Here is a 16,949-nt window from a genome sequence, read left to right as displayed (position 1 = left end):
CTTTATGAACTTCACTTGATTATTCTACAAAATAGGCAAGATTCGTTTATATACCCAAATGCAGAGCATTTCATATTCTGAGAGCTCTGAGATGGAGTTGACCATTCAGATGAAAAACTTAGGAGCAAAGAGGAGGAATGTCCCAAACAAGTGAACATTTCCTTAAGAACAGAACTTCTACTTAAAGACCAAGAAATACCTGGTGATTAGAGATAGGATTGAGACCCTGAATGCATCCTAGTTTCGGCTAAGAGTCCTCAAGATAAGTCATATATATGTTGAGATAATGGCTTTACATTTAGTAATGTAGCCATTTTGTTGAATTAGTAATGTTAAATCATAAAGGCTTAGAGCTGAAGTGGTATAATAATTATAGCTAAATATATGCATACATAGCTAAATATATTTATATATTTGAGTATATATGTGTGTATTCATGTGTGTACGCATATGTATGTGTATATAGATATGTATATATTTGTATGTATATATGCACAGATATGCAACATATTTCTAAAGGTTTAATAATAATAAAGAAAAAGCTTGTCCATGATCATAAGATGAGCTGTCAAACCATAAAGACAGGTTAAAGGTAAGGTTAGAACAGTGTCCAGTTTTAGTGCTTTTTCCATATGACTTTTTGTAGCTAAAAGTGGTACATGAACATGAAAAAAGAACTCATTCTTTTTTACAGCACTTATTCATTGCCACATGTCTTCTTTATGCTTCACAATTAATCTACAATATGGACATTTTGTGACGTACTTTACAAATGAACAAGTGATTTCAGAAAGGTTAGACAATCCATAGATGTGTAGTTAGTAAAGCCACAGTCCCACAGCCCAGCCATATATGTAGTCTCCCAGGCTTATCTATACTTTCCTTTTCCCCACACCTCCTTCTCAGTTGAGGATTTCAAGGATTTGCATAGCAAATCTGAACTGAAAATTGGTCTTTGTTTTCGTGTTATTCTTCCCAATATCATGGAGCTCAATACTAGTACTAATCACTGTTGTTTCCTTTCCAACTCATAAAAGTGTTTGAAAAACGTTAAAAGGATAAAAGAAAACAGAGGTCAAACCATTTTAATATAAACTCTACCATCTCCTCACCATTTTGCTACTTTCTACTAAATCAAATCCATTTTATATAATGAAGCTTGTCTTTATTATCCCATTATGGCTGTCTTAGAAAGGAAATAATGTGTATTCTTTAGTTTTAGGTCATTTGTAATTATAAAAGGATATGCAGGAAAGCTGTATTCATTGTATGCTTTTAAAATCATCTCCCTTAGTTGTTCTGCACGTTTTTCCTGTTTTATAAAGAAAGTATTAGAAGCCGTGTTTTTATTGCCCTGATGCCTTTAATAGTACATACTGTGAAACTAAGCTGGATACCTGATTGATGCCATTCCTACCTGTCTAGGAAGATAATGATCAAACATCGAGGGGTCTGCTCTCCAGGTGATGTGTGCATGGAACTCCCATTAATGTTAATGGGAATCCTGCAGCTAAGAATAGTGACTGGAGACAGAGGCTGAAGGTGAGGTAAGTCCATTAATACTTATTTATTTTTTTCATAGCAGCTGGTTGGAATATAAGTGGTTGGAACTTCTTTGACTGTAATGATTAGACATTTTTAAATGCTGCTTGTGTAAGACACGTAGGTATAATCACAATAAAGTGCATAAGATACACTTTTATGATACAAAAGATACTTATAAAATGTTTTTAAAAACAATGCCTTCATACTTCATCTATCTGGAAGTGCCTATTGCAAATCCAGGTTTTTTTTTTAATAATTTGTAGTTAAGTAGAAAATGCGGATATGAAATTTAAGGCTCCCCTCCCCGATAAATACAGTAATTAATGATGATGGCAGAAACTGACTAAAGTGGACAAGAGAAGAAAAGTATATACATGTAGAAAAGATGACATTTCACACTTAGGAAAACTACATATTTAAAAGAGTCCAGAGATAAAAATGATGCACACATACATGTGTGTGTGTGTGTGTGTGTGTGTGTGTGTGTGTGTGTGTGTGTGTATTATAGAAAATAATCTACTTACAAAGCAACACATATACATCCAGTATGTATATGTATGCATACATATCATTATATAGGTATACACATTTGTACCTATTCCTTAATTCTATAATATTTACTGAATAGTGAACGTTGTTTTAGATATTTGGAATATTGTGATTAACAGCTTTGATCTTGTGCTTTGTGAATGCTATGGTCTATTTTGCGAAGATTAAAAAGAGTGAAAACAATCTTAGAAAGTCATGTCCAATTCTGATTTTCCTCAGAGTAATTGACATTCAGATTGATACAGCAGTGAACAGTGTTGTCACAGAGTAAACCAGTGGCAGAGCCAGGACTTAAATATTGGCCAATGCATCTAGCCAGGTACCCTATGCATGCACTCCATTCTTTGATCACGTAGCTAGCTAAACAATGTTAGATACACAGTAGTGACCAATAATTATTGTTTTAGCCAAAACAATGATAATTTTTTTTCAGTGACCTCCGGGCCTTACACTAGGAAGAAAATTAAAATTCCAATTCCTTCTCATATAAGAGTCCAAAATACCTAAATATTTATAACCACTGTGAAGTAGAGGGATAATATCAGTTTCTGAAAGCATTTACGTAATTGCACAACACCCAATATAATAAAAATATAATGTAATTTTTAATGTATGGATTACATAGTATCATTGTATCATGTTAAAGATTGCAAAATGATCTTCTGTTCTTGATTACAATGGAGTATCTTGAAGTAGACCACTGCTTCTATCAAAAGCAATTAGAATTGCCATAGAAGTCCAAAAGGTGGTCTGGGGATGTACTTCAGAGGCAGAACCGTTGCTCAGCTCATGGGGCTCTCTGTTTGATTCCTAGCACTATGAGTAGGAAGCGTGGGTAGGTTTTGTTATCACAGGAGGCACTTAAACAAAGAGATAAATACAGAACTGTAGGAAACCTTGCTGAAATGGCAAGATTTAGGTGGTAGAGAAAAGTAAGCAATAAAAATGATTAATTCATAATCTAGATATTGGCATAATCAAATAGCAACTTAAATGAAACTATGATTAATGTGCAAAACAGTTGACAGGATGGAAAATTTCATCACAAAGCCAGAATATATAAAAATTATCAAATAGATATTATGAAACTGTGAGCTAATATAATTAAAAATAAAAGCAATATAGATATGGGGCATAGTAGGAAAAATGGAGCAATCTTTGCTTATTTTAAGATGCCTGAGAGGGTAGGTAAAGGAGAAAAGATCAGTTATATTTGAAAACAATTTTCAGGGTTCCTGAAATCATTGAGCTACAAATTCAAGAATCACTCAACAACTAGGTGAATGACACAGTGATAAAGAATATCATTGTAAATTTACAAAACAGCCAAGGCAAAAACAATACTAAAAATAAAAAGTCAAATTATCTTCTAAGAAGAATATTACTAGCTTTTCAACAGAGACAATAGAAACTGGAAGACATCAAATAAAAACATTTAGCTGATAAATAAAAACAACTTAAAACATTTTCCATAATCAGAGAAAATATTCTTCAGAAGAATAAGCCTTATAAAAATACTTTCAGGGATGGCACTGGCAGCACATGCTTGTAATTTTAGCTACTGAGGTAGCTGAGATCTAGGGATCACAGTTTAAAGTCAGCTGGGGCAGGAAAGCATATCAGATTTGATCTCCAACTATCTGCTAAGTAAAAGCCAGAAGTTAAACTGCGGTTCACATGATAAAGCACAAGCCTTGAGCCCAAAAGGATCAGGGACAGCACCAAGGCTCTGAATCTAAGCACCAGCACCAAAACCACACAAATAATAATCATAAATAAATAAACAGAAGAGCAACTTTCAGGAAAATAGAATAGAATGGAGCTAATAGAAACATTAAAATTAGTTTGCTAGGAAAAAGAAAATTTATATGAGAAGCATATATGACAGACACATAGGAAAACATTAAGGAATGATGGAAATAACACATATTTGTACAAGTTTCAACAAATACAAACTATGCAGAAAATAATGGCTTGTATAATAATAATAGATAACAATGAACATTAAAGGAAAGGAAAAGGATTAAATGGAGATGAGGCTTTGCAGATATTGTAATATGTTATCACTGAGGTCCAAACATGATAGAGATTGGTGTCAGAAGTCATTATTACAGAAGGATGGGGCAGAATGTTTAATTAGCTATCAGGAATCCACAGATTTAGGAATCCAGGCAGCTTTCACTTGCTAGAAGAGTCAAGAAAACAAATTCTCCAGAGTCTCTGGAAGGAAGGCAGCTGGGCTAATGTGTTCTTTAGCATAGGAGAATCTGTTTTGAGCATCTGGTCTCCAGAACTGTAAGAAAATACATTTTTGTAGTTTTGTGTATTTTATTATGGCAGCATTACAAAACTAATACAATAGTCATTGAAAAAACTGTTATTATCATTAAAGGCAAACTATTTATTAGTTGATCTGTACCATCACCAACTTGTCATATGTCAACTTTAAAATTTTAGCCATTCCAGTGGTAATGTAATATTCCCCACCATTCTTTTCCTGTCACGACTGTAACTTCATTACCCTGATATTGAGTTATTTTTCATGGGCTTATCACCATTTGTGTCACTCTGTGAAGTGTCTTCTTATGCTGTTATACATTATTGTTAGATTTTATCATTTTACTATTGAGTTATGTCTCTCTCTCTCTCTCTCTCTCTCTCATACACACACACACACACACACACACACACACACACACACACACACACACACACACACACACAGGTACACGTATATGATAGAAAGGATTTGGTAGATCTCCCCCTAGTTGGGTTCCCAACAGAAGAAGCCACTCAAATGTCCTCAGCCAATGACAAAGAGAGCAGAAGTGCTGGCCAATGCAGCCCAAACAACTCTGAGTATTATGAGGAATACTAAAGTGTTGGTACATCAAAGAAGGCTTTTGTTAGTCATGTATTTATTACTTATGTACTATGTACATCTATGCACATTTTCTTGTAGTATATGTTTTGACTATATATTTTCTTGTTAGTGTCTTTCAGAGAATAGATATTTCCAACTTAATATTGTTCTCCTTTGTAGTTGTCTTCTGTGTGTGTGTGTGTGTGTGTGTTAAAGAAAGCTTTGCTTATCCCAAAGTAGCAGATTTTTCTTCGTTCTTTTTTAGAAGATATAATCTTTTAGTTTTATATTTATTTGTGTGTATAGTGAATTTGATTTTGTTAGACTTTTCATACATGTTCTAGTACCTCTTTTTAAAATTTTATTTTATTTTAAAGATGTTGTACAGAGGGGTTACAGTTACACAAGTAAGGTAATGAGTACATTTCTTGTCGAGCATTGTTCTAGTACATCTTATGGGAACTAATTTTTCTTCAATTGTGTTACCTTGAAATTTTTTTGAAAATTAATAGAGTTTGTACACACACATACACACAAACACACACATACAACCTACTTCTTGGCTTTCTATTCTGTCTGTTGTCTACTTTTATAATTCACATTGCCTTGGTAATCTTATTAGTTTTGTATTATTAAAATGACCTAAATTATTCTTTATATTTCAAAATCATTCTACTATTTCAAGACTTTGATATTTACATATAAGTTTTATGGTAAAATTCTATATAAATTTCAGTGTCTACAAAAACTTTGCTGAATTTTTGTTGGAATCACAAAGTTATCAGTAACTTTGAGACAGATCATTGTGTATTCAACAAACAAAGCAGGCATTATCTCTTCTTTATTTAGATACCATTAAAGTAAACCTGTCTGCATTTATTTAAAACAATTTTATAATGACATCTTTAATTTTACTCAACATCATTTTGTAGTTTCCATGGATTGAAGGGACAAATTTTCAATATCTAATACTTTTAATATGTTAGCATTATTTATTTATTACTTTTTATATTGCTATTGTTTATTGCTATTTGAGATTCAAAACCTTGGTCAGAGTATGCCATTTCTTTGATCAAAACTCTAATAATTTCTTAGTTCATTTAATAATGTCTAAAGTTCATTAGCAGCCCATAGGATAGAGCCTCAGACAGTCTAGACTATACTGTAGAACTTACCACCTTCACTTAGCCTATATCAGACACTACTTTTATTTAATCATATCAAGCAAAACCTTTTGTGTGCCAGTCCTGGGGTTTAAACTCAGGGGCTGGGTACTGTCCCTGAACTAATTTGTCCAAAGCTAATGCTTTACCACTTGACCCTCAGCTCCACTTCTGGCTTTTTGGTTAACTGGAGTGAAGAATTAAACAGACAATCCTGCCTGGGCTAGATTTGAACCTCCATCCTTGGATTTCAGCCTCCTGATTAGTTAGGATTAGAGGTATGAGCCACAGCACCTGGCTGATGCATGTGTATGCATGCTTATGCATGTGTGTTCATGTGTATGTATATGCATGTGCATGCATATGTGTATGTGTGTAAATCGCTATGCACGTGTATGTGTGTGTGTGTGTGTGCTCCAGTACATAAACTCAAGGCCTGTGTACTGTCCTTTAGTTGTTGTTGTTGTTTTTCTCAGGGCCCTTGCTCTATCACTTAAGCACAGATTCACTTCTTTTTGCTCTTTAATTGGAGATAAGAGTCTTACAGGCTTTCTTGCCTAGGATGGCTTCGAACCACCATCCTCAGAAGATAACAGCCTCCTGAACAGCTAGAAATACATACTTGAACCATCCAGCCTGGCAGTGTCAAGCATCCTATATCCCAGCAGCCTATCCTATGTTTTAAATGCATTCCTTCCTATAGACACACAGTCAGGATGCTCACTCTCTCTGAGGCCCTCCACACTGCAATACATAAAGAGATGATGCACCCTGCCTGCTCCAGATGCTACCTACCTTCCTTCCCTGAGTAATAGTGTTCATGGCATTTTACATCACAGCATACCCTCCACATTAATTTGATTTATTTTCCATTTCCTGTCACTCTGACCATTGGCTCCTGAGGGAAAGGCCTTTGTTTTGTTCAAAGCTATATTTGTAACAGGGCCTGGCACATTGTAGCTGGCATTCAATGAATACTAGAATGGGTAGACTTCAGAGTCTGATAAGGAGAGTTAATGGGACGGTGGGAGCAGAAGTCAGATTGCTAAGGGTTTCAGGATGCCAGGTGATAGGAGAAACAAGGACCGGTAAGTAGTACTCACTCCTTGGAGAAGCTTGTTTTCTGGGAGGATCAGCAAGAAGTATAGGCTACTTGAGGACAGGGTGGTGAAGAAGAAGTTTTTTGTTTATTTTGTGAAAAATACAATAGATTTAAGCATAGTTATTCAAGAGACCCAAGGTATTGTTTTAACTGAAATCTCCTCCCTTTCCAAGTGGAGCATGCATTTTGACACCACTTTAATACCAGCTTTATCCTTCCTCTTCTGATTAGAACTCCTTATTCATTCCTGCTGACCTGCAGGGATATAGGGAAGGTCAACACTTTCCCTTTTACACTTTAACAAAGTTAAATTCACATTCATTCATTCATTCAATGTCATCAGAAGAGACCAGGATGGTCAGTTTAGTAGACTTGTGATTCCTAAATACATTTCTAGACAGGGCAAGCTCAAGGTTTTGGATAGGGAATTCCCTGTTGACTTTATCCCATTTTCATTCTTACTACTCAAGCTCTTTAATTCTCTGAACTTCATTAGAAGATGGTAAGGCCTTCTTTATAAAGCTATTGAGAAAATTAAGTTAGATAACATATAGAAATCACAAAATGCCTTGTATTCAATAGAAGTTCATTAATTGGTATACATATATAGAACATTTTACAAATGAAAACTATGTTCTAAAATAAAAAATTTTATAATTAAATGTTGAGTTATAAATGATATATTCAGTTATTTGTTTAAAAATTATAGGTTACTGGGAGCCAGGGGCAAATGCCTATAATCTTAGCTACTCAGGAATCTGAGATCTGAGGATTGCAATTCAAAGTCAGCCTGAGCAATAAAGTTCCCATGAGACTATTATCTCCAATTAACCACTCAAACACTGGAAGTGGAGCTGTGGCTCAGGTGGGAGGGTGCTAGCCTTGAACAAAAGAGCTCATGGAGAGCGGGCAGGCTCTGAGTTCAAGTCTCACTTATCCCTTGTTGTCACTGTTTTTGATTTTGGTATCCTGTACCTTGAATATGCATTTATCTTATGTGGAGAAGGGAAGGGGAATAACAAAATGGTGAGACAAAGAACAAAGAATGAACCAATGCAACAACAATACTCACAAGACACTATGTTGGAAATGAACTTTACAAATTGGGAGGAAGGGAGGAAAAGTGGGAAAAACAAGGGAGGGGTTAACAATGTTGGACAAGAAATGTCTTTATTACTTTACTTATGTAACTGTATCCCCTCTGATATTACCCTTACAATAAAATAAAATTTTAAAAATTACAGGTTTCTTTAAAATCTTCAATAGGACCAGCTTTGTCTACAGAAACCCAACATAAAGTCAAACTCATACATTCATAAAGTACACTTCTGAATCCATTAAAAACAGCTAGTCAGTATTTTAGGGAGATTTTGTGGTTAATATTACTGCTTAAGTAAACGTTAAGGTCAACAAAACTTAAAAGACAGAAAGACCCTTTCTTGCAATTCTTAATCCCTTTAAAATAAAAATGGCACAGTTTTTTCCTTCCTTCCTTTCTTCCTTCCTTCCTTCCCTCCCTCCCTCCCTTCTTCCTTCCTTCCTCCTTCCTCCTTCCTCCTTCCTTCCTTCTTCCTTCTTTCCTTCCTTCCTTCCTTCCCTTCTTCCTTCTCCACCTTCTCCTCCTCCTGCTGCTGCTGCTACACTGGTCCCTAAACTCAGGGCCTAGGTGGTGTCCATCAGCTTTGTTGCTCAAGGCTGGCATTATATCACTTGAGCCACAGTTGCATTTGGCTTTTGGGTGGTTAATTGAAGATAACCACCAGCTTGTGTTGACTTTAAACACTCATCCTCAGATCTCAGCTACCTGAGTAGCTAGGATTACAGGCCTGAGAGCAACTGATAGCATGTCATAGTTCCTTTCTTCATAGCTCCATGTGAATCACTTCACAGTATTACAGTGGCATGGCTCAGTATTAGAGAGTTTGTGAAAATATACTGAGTCCAAGAGTTTCTGATTTTGCAGTGCGGGGGGGACTCTGATCCTGACTGGGCAGGAAGCACAAATTTTCATCCGTAATAACTTTCTAGGCTTTGATACTCATTTAGGACCACACTTTGCAGCCTTGATCTCAGCTGGAGGCCATGATTCTCAAACCTGGGTGTTTAGCAGATTGGTTTGTGGGGCTTTTTTTTTTAAATGTTTTCTTTTAGCACATGTTTACTAACCCTATCTAATAATACTTGAGTATTTTATTGAAAGTTGTATTTTCCTTTTAAACTTTCTAGTTATTCCTAATGCTCACCAGAGATTAGACAAAGATGCAAATTCTAGTACATATTTAAATTATCTGGGAAGAGTTGGAGCTTTAGTGCCTGGAGTCCTTTTACCCAGAGTTTCTGGTTTAATTGCTCTTCAGTATTTACTGAACAATATGATATTTTTATTGATTGTGATTTTTGTTAACTTTGAGAACTTCTGTTTTCAGTTTTAATTTTGTTCTTTAATAATAGGCTTTTTTTGGCCAGGTGTGGTGGTACATGCTAGTAATTCCAGCTCCTAGGAAGTTGAGGCAGGAGGATTATGTATTCCAGGTCAACTTCAGCTGTTTATATGCTGTCTCAGAAGAAAAAATAAATTATCTTCACATGTTTCTGATGATATACATGCATTATTTTTAAAAGTTGCAGTAGACAGGGACTGTGGTAGGTGGTATGTAGATTATAAAAGCATATAAATTTTTGTCCTCAAGTAGACTACAATCTAATTGAATAAATTGAAGGAACTAAGCATGAAAAGCTAAGTAGAAATGTAAGACATCTGAGCTAACTTCTGCCTAGAAAGATTAGAAAAAAAGTTTTTAATATAAGTCAATTCAATGCCTCATTCTTGGCTAACTTAGTGTTAAGAAGAAAATTATAGTTTAACAACACTAAAATACTTAAAGCAATCTAGATTAGTTTTAATGATGATAGTAATTTTGATATCAGAGTAATTTAAATATCATCCCTTGGTGCAATTTAGTAGTAAATTAATAATTAATAATTTATTTTTGCTATAATGTGATTAATTGAAAGATGGTTTGTGAAAAGCATATAAAACAATATGTATCTTTATTGCTCTGAGTTATAGAGAACTAGAATGACTTTTTCCTTAAGCACATGAACCAAGTGCTAAAACTTGACCTGCATTTTAGTCCTTTATAAATAACTTTACATCTCAAGTCAGATTCACAGCTTTTCAGAGTATTTATTTGTATTTTGTCCTACAAAATGGTGAAGATGACTCCTCACGTTCCTATGTAATTTGGAGCTAAATTATCTCAGTTGGTTAGAGGTCTATGCTAATGATACCAATCTAATGAGTTTGCTCCCTATATAAACTAGGTAGGATTGCTTTGTGTTCTCTTCCAAATTGCACCCTGGTGGCCATTTTGAAATTGTGTGACATTTTTACACAGGGATATTCTAACAAGCAAATGAACATACATTAGCAAAATCTATAACCTTTACTCCAAATAATAAATGTGCTACTGTGTTATTGAAGCAAAGTTGGTTGCATAATCTTCCTGAGTTGGCTTTGTGTAGGTCACTGGCAATCTTATCTGCTTCTTTTTAGAGCTAAAACTAATCTAGGTGATGCCTAGGCCTACTGGAAACAGTTTTCTTTAAGGTTCAAACTATTCTGAAAGGCTTGTCTCTATAGGAATTCTATGTCCATATTCGAAAGCACAGGACCTGAGTTTTATAGTCTATTGGTAGGTAGCAACCCTTTCTGTTCTTAATATAGATCTAAATGCTAGTTCAGAATGTCTTGTCCTCTCCCAAGTGCCTTCCTTCTATCCTCCTAATTATCCAGTCCCAATCTACAAATGCAGTTGTGTCATTATTGTGTACTTACTCAGAGATAGCTGAAGAATAGTTAAATATTTCCAATGAAGAGTAATATATAGAGATAGATGATAGATAGATAGATAGATATGTCTGTCTATGTATCTATGTATCTATGTATCTATGTATCTATGTATCTATGTATCTATGTATCTATGTATCTATGTATCTATGTATCTATCTATCTATCTATCTATCTATCTATCTATCTATCTATCTATCTATCTATCTATCTATCTATCTATCTATCTATCTATCTTCTTCCTTCTTTTAAAGCACCAATAACATGTTACATAAAATGTAATACTTTCCTATAACCACCTAACTTTTGATAAGGGAACTAAAAAATACAATGAAAGACAGAGCCTCTTCAGTACATGGTGCTGGAAAAATTGGTTAAACACCTATAGAAAAATAAAATTAGATCCTTATATATCACACTGCACCAGAATCAACTCCAAATGGATCAAATACCTCGAATTCAAAGCAGATACCCTGAAAACATTACAGGAAGGAATAGAAGAAACTCTAGGGTTCCTTGGCACAGGACAAAATTTTCTTACTAAAGAACCAGAAACAAAACAAATCAAAGAAAGTTTAAACAAATGGGATGCATGAAACTGCAGAGCTTTTCCATGGCAAAGGACATAGCTAGCAAGATGAATAGAAAGCCCATGGATTAGGAGAAGATCTTCACTAGACATAAAATGGACAAGGGCCTCATATCTAAAATATACTTAGAACTCAAAAAATTAAATCCTCCAACAACAAATCCTCAAAGAAACAACCACCCAATTAATAAGTGGGCTGAAGACTTAAAGAAAGACTTCTCTGAAGAGGAAATAAGAATGGCCAATAGACACATGAAGAAATGCTCAACTTTTCTGGCCATAAAAGAAATGCAAATCAAAACAACATTAAGATCCCACTTCATTAGAATGGCTATAATCAAGAAATCTAATAAAAATAGATGCTGGAGGAGATGTGGCCAAAAGGGAACCCTACTGTATTTTGGTAAGATTATAAACTTGTTCAACCACTTTGGAAAGCAGTATGGAGATTCCTCAAAAGACTATACATAGAGCTCCCCTATGACCCGGCAATTTCACTTCTGGGCATTTACCCAAAGGATCACAAACAAAGCCATACTAAAACTACCAGCATAGCTATGTTTATTGCAGCTTTATCCACAATAGCTAAGTTATAGAACCAACCCAGAATCTCCTCAGTAGATGAATGAATCAAGAAAATGTTATATATATATATATATGTGTGTGTGTGTGTGTGTGTGTGTGTGTGTATACATATATATATATACACACACACACACACACATATATATATACTATATATATATATGTATAAATTCTATACCTCCATCAGAAAGAATGACATTGCCACATTTGTTAGGGAATGGAAAGACTTGGAAAAAATCATATTAAGTGAAGTAAGCCAGGCCCAAAAAAACAAAGACCCTATGGTTTTGCTTATTTGCCATAACTAGTATATGTCTAAGATAATCTTACCAGACAAGCAGAAAAGGTCAAAAGCATACATGACCAAATAAGATGATGCTAAGCAAATGAGCCCCAAGATAGGGACCCAAGAGGTTTTTTCTTTGTTGTTGTGTTTAGTGTACTATGTGATTTTTTGTTTCTTTTGTATGTTCTTCCCCATGGAATAACCACTGTTGTCACTATATTTGATTCCAGTGCCCTGCCTCTTGTATACACATTTTTCTGATTTGGAGAAGGGAAGGAAAATAACAAAATGCTGAAACAAGGATATAGGTTGACCCATTGTAACAATGAGACATACAGGAAACCATGATGAAAACCAACTTTACAGCTTGGTGGGGGGGGCGTTGAAGAGGTGGGAAGGGAAGGGATAGTAGGGGCAAAACAAATGCTCAATAGGTAATTTTCTCATTACCTTACTCATGTAACTATAACTGCTCTGTACAGCATCTTTACAATAAAATATATATTAATAAAATAAAATAAAACTGGGAAGCGCAAAAAAGTTGATGATTTGCCTTTTCCCCTTTGAATAATATATTTTCAATTCCTTTCATATTCATTGGTGTAAAAGATATACTAATTCTTTACAGATGAATTGTATTGTTTCCTTTTTTTTCTAATTGTGAAAATACCATACAGAGGGGTTACAATTACATGGGCAAGATAATGAGTACATTTCTTATCAAGCATTGTTGCCTCCTCCTTTGTTTTCCCTTCCCATCCCTTCCCATCTCCTGCCCCACCCTCACCACCCGCCCCCCACCAAAGTTGTAAAGTTCATTTTTCAACATAATGACTTGTACATCTCATTATTGCAATGGATCCACCTGTATCCCTATTTAAACGGGTTGTTTTTGCCCTTCCCCTCCACAAATTATACCAACATAAAATACATAGAGAGCAGGGGTTATACCGTGGGGGAGGGACATACAAAGCAACAAAGAAATCGTCTTATAAATACGTTAGAAGCAATCACAAGAAAGAAAAAAAAATTTGAATACTTATCTTGGGGTTCATTTCACCTAACATCAACTTATCTGACCTTTTCTGCTTGTCTCAGACATATACTAGTTATTTCAAATAAGGGAAACCATGGGATCTATGTTTCATTGGGCCTGGCTTACTTCATTTAATATAATTTTTTCCAAGTCTTTCCATTTCCTAACAAAGGGGGCAATGTCATTCTTTCTGATGGAGGCATAGAATTCCATTGTTTATATATACCACATTTTCTTGATCCATTCATCTACTGAGGGGCATCTGGGTTGGTTCCATATCTTAGCTATGGTAAAAATTGCTGCTGTAAACATAGTTATGCTGAGAGCTTTAGTATGGTCTTGTTTGTGATCCCAGAAGCAGGATTGCTGGGTCATAGAGGAGCTCTATGTGGAGTCTTTTTAGGAACCTCCATGCTACTTTCCAAAGTGGTTGAACAAGTTTACATTCCCACCAACAATGCAGTAGTATTCCCTTCTGGCCACATCCCCTCTAGCATCTGTTATTATTAGAGTTCTTGATTATAGCCATTCAAACTGGGGTGAGGTGGTACCTCGATGTTGTTTTGATTCGCATTGCTTTTATGGCTAGAGAGGTTGAACATTTCTTCATGTGTCTATTTACCATCCTTCTTTCCTCTTCAGAGAAGTTTCTCTTTAAGTCTTTAGCCCACTTATTTATTGGGCAGTTGTTTCTTTGAGGATTTGTTGTTTGGGGATTCAATTTTTTGAGTTCCAGGTATATTTTAGATATGAGACCCTTGTCCATTGTATGGCTAGTGAAGATTTTCTCCCAATCAATGGGCTTTCTATTGATCTTGCTAGCTATATACTTGCCATGCAGAAGCTCTACAATTTCATGCACTGCCATTTGTCCAACCTTTCTTTGATTTGTTGTGTTTCTGGGTCTCTATTAAGAAAATTTCTGCCTGTGCCAAGGAGACCTAGGGTTTCTCCTATTCCATCCTGTAATGTTTTCAGAGTGTCTGCTTTGACTCCGAGGTCTTTGATCCATTTGGAGTTGATTCTGTTGCAGGGTGATATATAAGGATCTAAGCTTTAGTTTTCTACAAGTGATTAACCAATTTTGCCAGTACCATTTACTGAAGAGGCTGTCTTTCTTCCATTCTATTTTTTTTAGCTCCCTTATCAAAGATTAGATGGCTACAGGTCTGTAGGTTCATTTCTGGATTTTAAATTCTATTCCATTGGTCCTGAAGTCTGTTGTTTGCCAGTACCAAGCAGTTTTGATTACTATGGCTTTGTAGTAGAGTTTGAAATTTGGTATTGATATTCCTCCAGCACTGTTCTTTCTGTCAAGGATCGTTTTGCTATTTAGGGTCTTTTGTTGTTCCATATGAATTTTGGATTGCCTATTCTATTTCCTTGAAGAATGAGGTTGGAATATTGATAGGTATTGCATTGAATTTGTAGATAGCCTTGGGAAGTATTGTCATTTTCATGATATTGATCTTTCCAATCCAGGAACATGGGAGGTTTTGCCACTTTCTAAGTTCTGTTTTGATTTCCTTTTTCAGGATTTTAAAGTTTTCATCATAGAGGTCCTTCACTTCTTTAGTTAATTCCTAGGTCTTTTATTTTTTGTGGGGCTATTACGAATGGAGTTGCTTTCCTGATTTCAGCCACGCTTTTCTCATTGTTGGCATACAGAAAAGCCATTGATTTTTGAGGGTTAATTTTATACCTTGCTACTTTGCCAAAGTTTTGAATCAGCTTGAGTAATTTGGTCGTGGAGTTCGTGGGATTCTTTAAATACAAAATCATGTCATCTGCAAAGAAGGAGAATTTAGTTGATCTATGCAGTTGTTGAGATCTGTGGTTTCTCTGTTGAATTTTTGCAGAGTTGCTCTATCTAGTGGGGATAGTGGTGTGTTAAAGTCCCCAACAATTAATGTCTTTGGAGCTATGTGAGATTTAAGGGAAAGTAGTGGTTCTTGGATAAATTTGGGTGCTCCGTTGTTGGCGAATAGATAGTTAGAATTATAATATCCTCCTGAAGGAGAGATCCCTTAATTATTATGTATTGACCTTCTTTATCTCTTCTCACCTATTTAAATTTGAAGTCTATTTTATCTGATATTAGGATTGCAACTCCCGCCTCTTTATGGGGGCCATTTGCTTGGTAGATTTTGTTTCAGCCTTTCACTTTCAAAATGTGTTTGTTTTTATGGGCAAGGTGTGATTCCTGAAGTCAGCAGATAGAAGCATCTTTCTTTTTAATCCAACTAGAGAGACTATGTTGCTTAATTGGGGAGCTCATTCCATTAATGTTGAGAGATAGGGCTGAGCGGTATTTGGGAGTTCCTGGCATTTTATCCACCTTCTTGGGGGCTGCAGCAACTGTTTTCTTCCTATGGTTCTTGAATTCTCAGTTTGGGTGCAGTTTCTTGACCTTTATTGTGCTCTTGTTGATTTTCTATGTGTAGGGCATTCTTTAAGTATCTTTTGTAGGGCTGGTTTGGTGGAGATATATTGTTTCAGTTTTTCTTTGCTATGGAAGGTTTTTATTTGACCTTCAATTATGAAGAAATGGTTATCTGGGTACAGTATTCTTGGTTGATAGTTGTTTGTCTTTAGGGCATGGCATACATCATTCCAGGCTCTTCTTGCTTTAATTGTGTATGCTGAGAAATCTGAGGTGATTCTAATTGGTTTCCCTTCACAGGTGATTTATCTTTTCTCCTTGACAGCTTTAAGGATCTTTTCCTTGGTCTGAATTCATCCTGAGCAGATTATATATGATGGTGGGATGTACTGTTCTAGTCTGGTCTATTTAGGGTTCTAAAAGCTTATTGTATCCCAATAGGCCTATCTTTTTGCATGTTTGGGAAGTTGTCTGCTAAGATCCAGTTAAACAAATTTCCTAGACCATTAACTTCTGTTTCTAGGTGCTCCTCTACACCCATTATCCTCAGATTAGGCTTTCTGATAGTGTCTTCCAAATGTTGAATAGATCTATCATATTTCTTGGATTTGTCTTGATAGTTGTATGTTCTTTCTCTATAATATCTATGCTGTCTTCAATCCCCAAGATTTGATCTTCTGCATGGTCTAACCTACTGTCAAGACTTTCTACTTTGTTTTTTATTTCTTTTTCTTCTAATTGGTCAGCTTTGATGGCTTCAAATTCTTTGTTGGAGCTTTGTTTTAGATCTTGTATGAACGTCTTTACTTCCTTAAGTTGATGTTCACTGTTTATCTTCAAATCATTGGCTATGGTTTCCTTGGACTCCTATTCTTTCTGTAGGGTTCTATTCAGCATTCCTTTTGTGGTCTCCCTGAATTCTTTCATCTGTCTGTTTATGGATTCCATGAATGCCTCTATTGATCTTTGTCTATTCTCATCCTGCTCTCACAATTCCT

This window comes from Dipodomys spectabilis, unplaced genomic scaffold, assembly GCF_019054845.1.
Source record: "Dipodomys spectabilis isolate Male_0828 unplaced genomic scaffold, ASM1905484v1 ptg000015l, whole genome shotgun sequence".
Taxonomy (NCBI): domain Eukaryota; kingdom Metazoa; phylum Chordata; class Mammalia; order Rodentia; family Heteromyidae; genus Dipodomys; species Dipodomys spectabilis.
This window is presented reverse-complemented; position numbering follows the sequence as displayed.